A 10,852-nucleotide genomic window follows, 5' to 3' on the forward strand; every position below is an offset into this window, starting at 1 on the left:
AAAACCAGTTAGAAACAAGTATAAAGCGACTACATGAATTTCACAAGCCAAACCAAAGTCTTCCCAAATCTTGAGGTTTCTGGGCTTTTAAGAGCGGCTTTTTCCCCAGCCATGCTTGCCTCTTGAGTGAGCTGCGCTGTCGCGGTGTGGCTTTGAATCAATCCCCACACAAACTGTGGCTGGCTCAAGAGGTTACCAGCAGATGAAATCTTTACCAATTTTTCTTTTTAACATGAAAGAGTCATTCACACAAAAACACAGAGAGGGCATAAACATACACATAGACAAACAGTCGGTGCACCGGGACAAACACGGAAAGATACACAGAAAGTTAAGCGCACTTGTTAAGCAATTACATCCATTTTTCTCTTCAAACAGCGCTTAGAGGCTGTGGACATATGCCTATTTTTTAAAAACCCCTTTCTTTTCGCCGAAATCAGCTCTTACGAGCTTTGGGCAAATGCCTACCAAATTCCTTCCCCATATTTTCCTATCTTTTCAAACCAAGCAGCCACTGTGCCGGGCCTACACAGTTTGCTTGAAAAACCGTGTCCCTTCTGCACTCACAACGATAGACACGATATTCACTAGCGCTAGTTTTGACCTCTATGTTGCTTACCATGCGGATACCATTCGTTTTCACCTTTTCTGCGAAGCTTCGCTGGATAGGGTTACCTCAGGAAATTCTCCCGTACCAGGTTGCCCCACTTTGGGCGCCAATTATGTAGGGTTCCAGAGCTGCCTGCAGCTATTACGAAGTGGGTTTCTGGAACAGAAGCTGAGGAATAAATAGGGAAGAGGGGCGAAAAGAAGTGCGGCTAAGACAATGTTCACTGATCAAAGCCGGAAACTTTAATGGCGCCAGACCTTTTAACAGTTTGGGCAAACCCTTCCCCCCAGACTCCAGGCTGAGTTCCGGTGGAAGTTGTCTAGCTTCTCGTGGAGGTCCTCGTCTTGACTGCTCCGGCAGCTGGGTGGGTCACCTGCTTAATTCAGGAATTCCTAGAACTGGAGGAACAATGAACTTAACCTTTACTTCGAGCGCTCCACCCTGGGTGGAGGAGGATCCTGGCTAACTGGGAGAAGTTCACCTTGACCAAAGTCAAACTCTGACCAAGTGCAAGACTGCCCCAATATGGCTCTGTACAGTCAGGCAGGATTTCCAGTGGGGGGAAGGTAACACCAACCCACCAACAAAACCTTCCATCTAAAATTTTCCCTGCCTACAATATGTGCAGGTATAAACCTGGAGCTGAGTTTGAAAGAATAGCCAACTATAGACTGGAGAAACATGAGGATTAACCCATGTCAGAAAGCCAAACTCTGACACTCTTGATGATACTTGGTTGTGCTTAAGAACAGAATCCTAGCATAACTGTCATACAAGAATCTTCATCCAGCATCTGGTAGCACCAGAAGGATTTGCACAGCAAAACATTAGGCAGAATTCAGAGAGAGTTGGGGAAAAGTCAAAAGGAGGATTGAGGGAGTCAGATGGTGTCAATTTAACACAAGGAGATCAAGAGAACCAAGTTTCCTGGACTCATTGGGGTTTATCAGAGACTGAACCACCCACCATCAAAGAACATGCAAGGTCTACACCTAGGCTCCCTGGACATATGGAGCAGATGCGAATCTTGGGCTTATTGCATGTCTCATAAAAACCAGACAGCAGGGTTTCTCTTATTCAACTTCATGGCCTTCCATGGGAAACTTTTCCCCTAGCTGGGCTTCCTTGTCTGGCCCCAGTGGGCACGGATGTATTTAGAGCTGATGTAAATTGGTGTGCCAGGGCATTGTGGAAACTGCTGGGGGTAGGGCATGTGTGCCTCTTCTTCTCTGGAGAGAATGGGAGCAGGAAATGAGGGGGAAAGAGTCACAGGGTAGTTATGGGAAGAAAGCAACTTCAGGATGTGATCAGGTGGTAAAGCGAATACACAAATGAATTAATGAAAACCCAAAGAAATGATAGATAGGGAGCTAGATATGTTTCAGAGTTAAATGTTGCCTACTGCAAACTAAATAGAAACACATTCTATCTGAAATATGGTAGCAACATGTTTTCTTAAGCCTCATATTTACACTAAAAATCATTAAATATGCTAATTTTGATATACATTAATGTAATGAGGATTGTGAAGCTTTGTGGCTACTGTTAGTATATACTTATACCTGATAATTAATATATGTAAATTATTCAAACAATGTTGTTTCAGTCAGACATCATGCTACATATATAAATAGCTAAGTTTATATTTTATTTTACTCTCTGCCCACTGCACATTTTTTTCTTTTTCCTCTCTTTTCTTTTCTTTTTTTAAAATTAGATGTATTCTTTATTTACTTTTCTTTTTGGAGGAGGGCTTTGGATTTGTTTTTTTCAAGACAGGGTTTCTTTGTAGAGCCATGGCTGTCCTGGAATGCACTCTGAAGACCAGGCTGGCTAAGGACTCAGAAATCTGCCTGCCTCTGCCTCCCAGGTCCTGGGATTAAAGGTGTGCTCCATCATTGTCTGGCCTTTATTTACATTTCAAATGTTTTCTCCTTGCCTGGATCACCCCCTCCCAAAAGTCCCATTAGACTTCTTCCCTCCCCCTGTTCCCCAATCGAACCCCTCCTTTATCTTTGTCTTGATATTCCCCTACACTGCTGTATTGAGCCTTTCCAGGACCAGGGCCTTCTCCTTCATTCTCCTTGGGTTACAACACATTTTATGAAAAAATTATTTTCAGTAAAGGAAAAGCAATGTAATGGGGATGGAGATATAACTGAGCATTTTAGAGTACTGGATTCTCTAACGAATACATCCGGTTCATTTGCCTGCTTATATGTTGCAGCTTCTGTGTCCTGTATCCCCAGTGCTCTTAACTGCTGAACCATACATTCAGTAAATATGAGGTAAACATGATCAAGGATCAGCTTGGCACATAGTCTACAGATAAGCCAACAAGACAGGAGCTAGACAGGTAAAAGGCTCTTACCACACAAGGATGCAGAGCTATGGACTCTTTACTTTGCATGTAGCCTAGGTTATAGATGGAAACTCTTTCAACTAGGCAGCCATAAAATTAGTGCTGGGGTTCAATACAGGAAAGGATCTCAGTATCCAAATGTGAGAAGTAATATAGTACAGTCCTAGAAACTTGAAGGTTGTGAGCTGTATCACTCTTGATTATGAGAGCACCTGCAACATGGAGAAGGCCAGTGACTCCTTAAGGTGAGCCCCAGTCTTAAGGACAGTTTCTTCACAACCTTAGAACTGGCAAGCCTGCCCCTGAGATTACTCACTAGGCACTTCTGGAAGAAAGTTACCAGATACTCACAGGTTGAGGATCAAGCCTAATTGTTGCCAGTGTCCCGTGATAGCCAAATTTCTGAAGAAAATGTTGGGAGAAGCCGTTCTCAGAAGTTCCACTGGATTCCAAGCCTGTAGTCTGTGGATTCTGCCTGTTAAATCCAATTGACAATCAAGGAAGTTAATGGTAGCTCACAGCTTTGGGCAGCAAACAGGTGTTCTGAGTCACACAATGTTCCTTCCAAGGTCCTACAGGTGTAGCTCAGGGGTGACAACAGAAAGGAATTGTGTGTGCAAGGCAGATGTGAGTGGCTAAATTCTAGGTCACAACTGTGAAGCAGCTGCTACACATTCATTGGTGGTAGAGGGCAGCAAGCTACCAGAATAATATCTCAGAGCACCAGATCAGCAAAGGGGCTGGAGTATGTTGGCCAGAGAAAGAACAGGGCTTAGCAGCAGGATCGCATCCTCAGTCAAGTCCAGAGGAAACCCTCAAGGGCAGAAGTCACATAAACAAACAAACAAGAAACAAACCAAAACAAAAAAACCTGCCAGGCTCCCCAACCTCCTACTCTGACAATCATGCAACAGAAGGCCAAAGTCACCAGGACAGGGCTCCTAGCACTTTGGAGAAACCATGCAGACCAAACATAAGAATCTACTGTGCCCCCACCCTTTGCATGAACTTCTTCAAGGACACCCAGCACATGCTCCGCAGAGGGACACAGGTCAATCACAGAAAATCTCTCCAAATAAGCTGCAGGAATATAATAGGATCTGGAATCTATTCCCTCCCACTGAGTACAAAGCCTGGACCTGAACAAAGCCCCTTTCCCACCCTTGGGTGTTTTGGCAAAAGCCTACATTGTGTCTAAGCCTGGAAATTTATCAGGCTCAGTAAAAATGAGTCATTATCTTTATCTTTGACTGGAGGTACTTTTAACTCTTCCTTTAAGAACTATAGTGCTGAGTAACTTATCAAGCTCAGTGGTAGCCCCTAGGCTCCATAATTCCCTGTGCATCAGTGCCATCCAGCTCAATGACTCTTTTACCTTGGACCCAATTTACACTGAAATTCTTTCTTTCCAGTATGGATTTCTCCTTGCTTTTCCCAAGAGACATCCTTAGTTCTTTGGAGAAACCTGTTTTCTCTTGACCAACGGGATTAGAACCTTCACTGGGTTTCATTCATGAAAACTAAGACAAGAGACTGAGCTGCCTATTTACCACTGAGCTACAATTATTGGTATTTGGTTGGGTGAGACAGAATCACATTATGTCGGCTAGGTTAGAGTCAGTTTGGAGCCATCCTTCTTCAGTCTCCTGAAGCTTTCTTTCACCACCTTCCTGGATCAGCTCTCATGCTGTTCTGTACTTGAGAACTGTCTTGCTTCATTTCCGTATTGGTGTACCAGCAGCAGAGCATGCATGTAGATGGGGGAGGACTCAAAACTGCAGTGCTTTCTCTCCTTCCACCCGAGGGCCCCATTACTGAACTCAGCACTTACTTGGGCGGCAAGTGCTATTGCTCTTTGGGCCTTCTCACTGGACCTTAAGCTCTCTGGAGGATTTTCTTTTAGAATTGTGTTTTGGGTAATTTTTGCTTTGCTTGATGGCTTGTCTGATTTTGGGTTGTTTGGTTGTTTGGTTATTTGGTTGGTTTTTGAAAGGGATGGTCTGTTTAACATGTCTCCTTCTTCCTGAACTCAGTCTGAACAACATGCTGACCTTGACCTTAGTCGTTCACCTGCTACTACCTCCCTAATGCTAGTTTTAAGGATTGTACCTGCGCCATCTAGTAAACTACACTTTGTTTATGTGTTTCTTTGTTTTGTTGTTTTGGGGCAGGGTTTCATTGTTTAAGAGCTCTAGATGTCCCATAAGCTACTCTGTGGTCCAGTTTGGCCTCAACATCAAAGGTGCCCCTGCCTCTCTTGAGATTTAGGTCTGTGCTACCCTGCTCAGCTCTGGTTTAATTATAAGACAGATCCTCACTCCATAGGCTTTACTGGTTTTTGAATTATTTATTTAGATGAGGGTAGCCTTGAACTCACTGACCCAGTCAACCTTGGACTCCTGGGGGGATGGATTAAAGGTGTGTGCCACAAAACCCAAGATAGAGCTGCTGTTTTAAGATGATTGATTTTATGGGTAGTGGTGCTTGTGTACAAATAGGAATGGATAACCCTCACAGGCCTGCTGCCCTAGCAGGTCAGAATGGGGTTTCAGATTGGCTGGAACTGTAATCACAGATCATTTCAAGCCACCACATAGATGATAGGAATAGAAGATGGACAGGTGCTCACACTTTCTAAAGCAACCCTTCAGCCCACGTCCCACTCTAGATTACATCTCCTTGAGGAAGGCTTTTTGGCTGATCCTAGTTGACTTACTCTCTGCTTCCATGGGAGCCAAGGGTACCATCTCCCTCACACCCTCCTTTTTCTGTTTGCTTTCGTCCATTTAGGAAGCAGGCTTTGTAGAGATCACACAATACTACGGCTTACAATTTAGATGAACATGACCATGAACTGAGCATCCTATCTCAGGGATGTCCCAGCATCCTTGCTGCATGCCCCATCTTGTCTGCTGCAAAGAGAGTTGTAGGGAGAATTCCTGTATGTGGGGTAGCTCCCGACCATCTGAGTTCATGCAGAACCCTGGCTAGTATAGTAATGGGGTCAAGCTATGCTCCGGCACCACCTCTAGAGTGGTTGATGCTGAAATTTATTGACCGAGCATCCACTTCATTCCTTGAGCTTCAATGTATATTTCTGTCTCTGACATAGCAATCTGTTCCAAATCCAGTGAAAAGGAATATCTTCCAATTAGGTCGTGTCTCTCATCAAAAACCGATTAAACCCTTACCTGATGCAAACTCTGGTCACATGAATAAAATCAAACAAGAAATAGTTATTCATAACAATAATCCTAGCCATAAGAAGGTTTCTGAGGCTGAAGGATTCCTAGAATTGGACCTCTAAAACAACCTTGGATTCAGAGCATGACATGGTCACTGGTACAGCTTGAAAACTGAATAGATCTTATGCAAATGAAGGAATAAATGTACCCACATGGTGTTGTATGGTGTATTAACAAATGGAATGTTTTTTATTTATCCAAAAACTTTTGGGTGTGTTTGTGTGTGTTAATGACGATGAGTGGGAAATTTGTTATCACAAGTCCTTCTGATTCAATGAGTGAAATGATTACAACTTTGATCTATAATTTAAAGGGTGGAGATTAAACCAGGAAATCCAATTCCGGTTTGGGTTTGAAGGGTGTGGCTACAATAGGGAGGGGCATGCAGAGATGTATATAAAGGCTTCCATGGAGCCACATATCACAGTCAGAGTCTTGCATCTTGGAAAACTCCCTGATTCGGCTGGGATTTGGCAACATATCTGCATTGTTCAACTGGTATGTAAACCATTTTTTTCCTTGGGTCATGCAGTTTGATATAGAGAAATTCAGACTCCTTAAGAGGAACATGTTGAGGATCTTGGGTTTCATTGCAAATGAAATTTTCGCCTCATCACCAATAATATCCCATGATAGCTTGTGTATATATTCCATTACTTTGCCTGATATAACTGTTTGAGACAAAGATTCTGTATGTTGTTCCAACTCTCTTAGAGCTGGCCATGTGCCTCTAGGTAAGCTCCAAATCAGACAATCTGATGAAAATGCTCCCTCATGTTTCCCCTTCACTGTAATGGTCTTTATTTTTTCTGAGACCCTGGATTACACTGTAGACCTGTAAGCCAGGTATCTTTGATATCCTTCCACATCATATAGCTGAAATGACACATGTGATTTACTCATGTGTATTGCCTTAGCTTTTCAATTGCCTCTTTTACACACACGTTTGCTCTGTGGGCATATTCTACTTCCCAGACACAGGTAAGATTCAATCTTGTAGAAATGCACTGAAGTCATTCTGTTTTCTGGGAATTAATCTTGATCCATAACTCATGGATTTACATTGGTATGTTTGTTTCCTCGGTTTCTTTTTGTTTGCATAGGTTTGAGATATTTTATTTTGTTTTTGAGAAAGGGTCCTACATAAAATATTTTGATCTGACAATTATGTGAATATTTGCTTGATATAAAGACTTCCACATTATCATTGTGGGAGCCTCTCTTTCCACTACCAGTTTAGGTTAAACAGGCAAATTGATTTCTCTGTTACTGTTAGAGCATTAGCTCAGAAGCTTAGTGGTTGATATAATGTTCAGTAAGTTGTATTAAGTTTGTCTTGAACGTGTATTCCTTTCTGACTTCTTGGCAGGAGTCTTTTGACTCGAGACTTTAGAAGATGAGTATTCAGACCGCAGCCACACTCAAGAAGCTGGCAATTCAGTCTCTGGTGAGAGATGAGGCTTTGGCCATATCCTCTCTGGAGGATCTCCCCTCTCTACTTTTCCCAGCACTGTTCAAGGAGGCTTTCAGTGGCAGACAAACCAAGCTCATAAAGGCAATGTTGGCAGCCTGGCCTTTCCCCTGTCTCCCTGTGGGGGCATTGATGAAGACGCCTAAACTGGAAATGTTGCAAGCTGTGCTAGATGGAATAGACATGCGACTGACTAAAGGGTTTCACCCCAGGTGAGCAAAGGTCAAGTATTATATAAGAGACCATGTGGGGTACACAGTAGATATTGAGGGGTCATTGCGAATGGCTTCTGATGGGATCACCACACAGTGATTCAGGAACCTTATAGCTATTGTGTGCTTGGACTAAGGACAGTTATCAGTGGATTAGGGCTTTGATCCAAGCAGCCTCACAGTAGAATGTGCCTATCTATCCCTGCCATTCCTAAAACCATTAATAATGGGACTAGGGAGAAATAATGAGTAACTTAGAGGAAGGAAAGTGGTCAGGGCCACACATGCAGCTCAGAGAAAATTGTGCAGCATGCATGTGTGCACATTGCACTGTTGTTTAAAAAATATACAGCTTGGCAGCCTGAGGGGTATTTCGGCTGAATAGAGTCACTTAGTGAACCCTTACTGAGGGTCATCGCGGCTACTGATACTTGACATGTGTTCACCCTCAGCAGGGGAAATCTTCAGGTTCTGGACCTGAGGAATGTGCACCATGCCTTTTGGAACATATGGGCCGGTACAGAGGACGATAGCTGTTCTTCAGAGCCCTTGGATGAGAAGCCAGTAGTGAAGGTCCTTCCCAGATATGCAGTGAGGAGGCAGCTGAAGGTGGTAGCTGAGTTGTGCCTCAGGCCACGCCTTGATGAAGCACAAGCAGCCTTCTTGAAGTAGGCCCAGCAGAGAAAGGACTCCCTACATTTGTTTTGTGCAATGATGAAGATCTGGGCTATGCCCATGGACTTTATCAGCAAGATCTTGAATATATTTCATCCAGAGCATATTGAGGAATTGGAACTGAACACTCAGTGGAATTTGTACAAGCTGGCCGAATTTGCTTCCTGCTTTGGGCAGATGAGAAATCTTTGCAAACTCTTCCTGGCACCCCTCTACAAGAACGTCTTCAAGATTGCCAATAGGACAGGAGACAGAGAAGAGCAGTATATCCAGGAGTTCATATCTGTCTTCTCCAAATTCAATTGTCTCTAGCATCTCTCCATGAGTGGTGTCCATTTCCTCAAAGACCACATGAATCAGGTCCTCAGGTGAGCAAGGATGGAGGACTGGGTCAGCTAGCAGAGCAAATTTTGCTCTTCCATTTTAAAGATTAGTGGTCCAGGGTGCCTGTCTGTCAGTCACTGGGAACAAACATTTAGGGGCTCCTTAGAATATGTAAGTAATGTGTAGTGATTCCAAGTCTTAAATGAGCATGCCTGAAGCAGAGGACAAAAGGGAGATAAGGAGGAGGTCAGATATGGTCCGGAGGGCTTGAAATTCTTCTTGGATTCCTAGGCAAACAATCCATCAAAAAGGGGACAGGAAGAGTTGAATGTACTTAGATCTTGAGGGACTCAGCAGCAATGTGAGAAGGTGAGCTGTCTGCTTAGATCTGTGGGCACAGCCTTCCGTCTCCCCGTACTTCTCCGTGAGTGAAATGCTTGACCCTCAGTAGGGCTGAGTGCATGAGACAAGAGGGAGTGTGGGCATCTGCATGATAGCATGAGTGACTGTGGAGCGGTCAGGGTGCAATGCAGCATTGACTGAGGCCACAGGTCATGTCCTTAGATCCTGTCAGGACTCTCCTGGCATGAAACTTCCTCCTTGGTATCCTGGGTTTTATAGGGTATAATGGTTTTCTGCTTGAGACTATGGCCAGCAGATCAAGTGTGGGTTTGACTTCACTAAGCTGATTCCAAAAGGAAGCATCTCAGATAATATCTTTGATCATTTGCTCACACTCAGTTTGGGGTCCCTGTTCCCTTCTAAGACAGTGAAAAGCCCACCCCATGCTCTCCATCACCATTTGCCAGAACTAACCCTCTGGTCCCCTTCATCTCTAGGCACCTGATGACGCCACTGAGCTCCCTTTCTGTCACTCACTACCAACTTTCACAGTCAGACTTGGATTCCTTCTCCCACTGCCAGAGTGTCTTTCAGCTAAAATATCTGGAAATGAGAGGTGTGGTTCTAACAGATTTGGATCTGATACCTATGAAATGTCTCCTCCAAAAAGTGGCAGATACTCTAGAGACTCTGGATTTTCAGGGATGTAGGGTGAAGGACTCCCAGCTCTTTGCCCTCCTACCTGCCCTTACACATTGCTCTCAGCTCACCAAGATCAACTTCTACAACAATTGCTTCTCCATGCCCATCCTGAAGGACCTTTTGGAGCACACAGTCAACTGGAGCAAGATGAATGTGGAACAATACCCTGCCCCTCTGGAGTGCTATGATAGGTTGGCTCATGTCTCCAGAGTAAGATTTGCCCAACTTTGTCTGCAGCTCCTGGAAACTCTCAGGGCAATAAGGCAGCCCAAGAACATCTCCTTTGCTACAGATAATTGTCCTAAATGTGGTGAGCGCTGTGTCTATGGCAAAGGTGCGAGATTTTGTTTTTGCTGGCACTGAGCATGGATACAGGACTTCCTGATGTGAATAACGGACAGGACTGGGACACACCTCTCATGCATGGTGGTCAGAGACTGTGACTTCAGACACTTTATACATGCTTGGAAACAAAAGACTGTACAAGAACTGAGATCCTGGAAGCTGAGCTTGGCATGGGAAACAATCTGTTGGACTGTGTGAACAGAGGACTTGTGGAGTCAGGATGACAACTTGGCTGTTTTGAGTGACGTCTGCCAGGACAGATTAAGAGATGCTTTGTAATGGACTTGCCAACTTTTTTTCTGAACTGTAATGTCAAGCCAATAAACAGAACCAGGGTTCTTTTTTTAGAAGTCATTCCTGGTGTGTAACTAGCATAAAGTCTCTACCTTTAATCATTCTGCAACAAATACCCTCTGGAGAGAGTCAAAATGAACACATGGATGCCAGACATGTAATGATTCAACATCCTGGGTACATGGATAATGTTATAAGCTAAGGTGATTCACATATGGATCTCTAGGTTAGCATGTGCTAAAGAAGAATTCATAAGAACAACCTACATGT

The 10,852-nt window shown here is 43.9% G+C and overlaps 1 pseudogene; it reads left to right on the forward strand.

The window, feature by feature from the left end:
* The first annotated feature begins 7,613 nt into the window (after window positions 1-7,613).
* On the forward strand, window positions 7,614-10,306 carry LOC127696316 (PRAME family member 8-like; annotated as a pseudogene).
* The last annotated feature ends 546 nt before the right edge of the window (window positions 10,307-10,852 follow it).

Source organism: Apodemus sylvaticus, chromosome 11 (genome assembly GCF_947179515.1).
Source record: "Apodemus sylvaticus chromosome 11, mApoSyl1.1, whole genome shotgun sequence".
NCBI lineage: Eukaryota > Metazoa > Chordata > Mammalia > Rodentia > Muridae > Apodemus > Apodemus sylvaticus.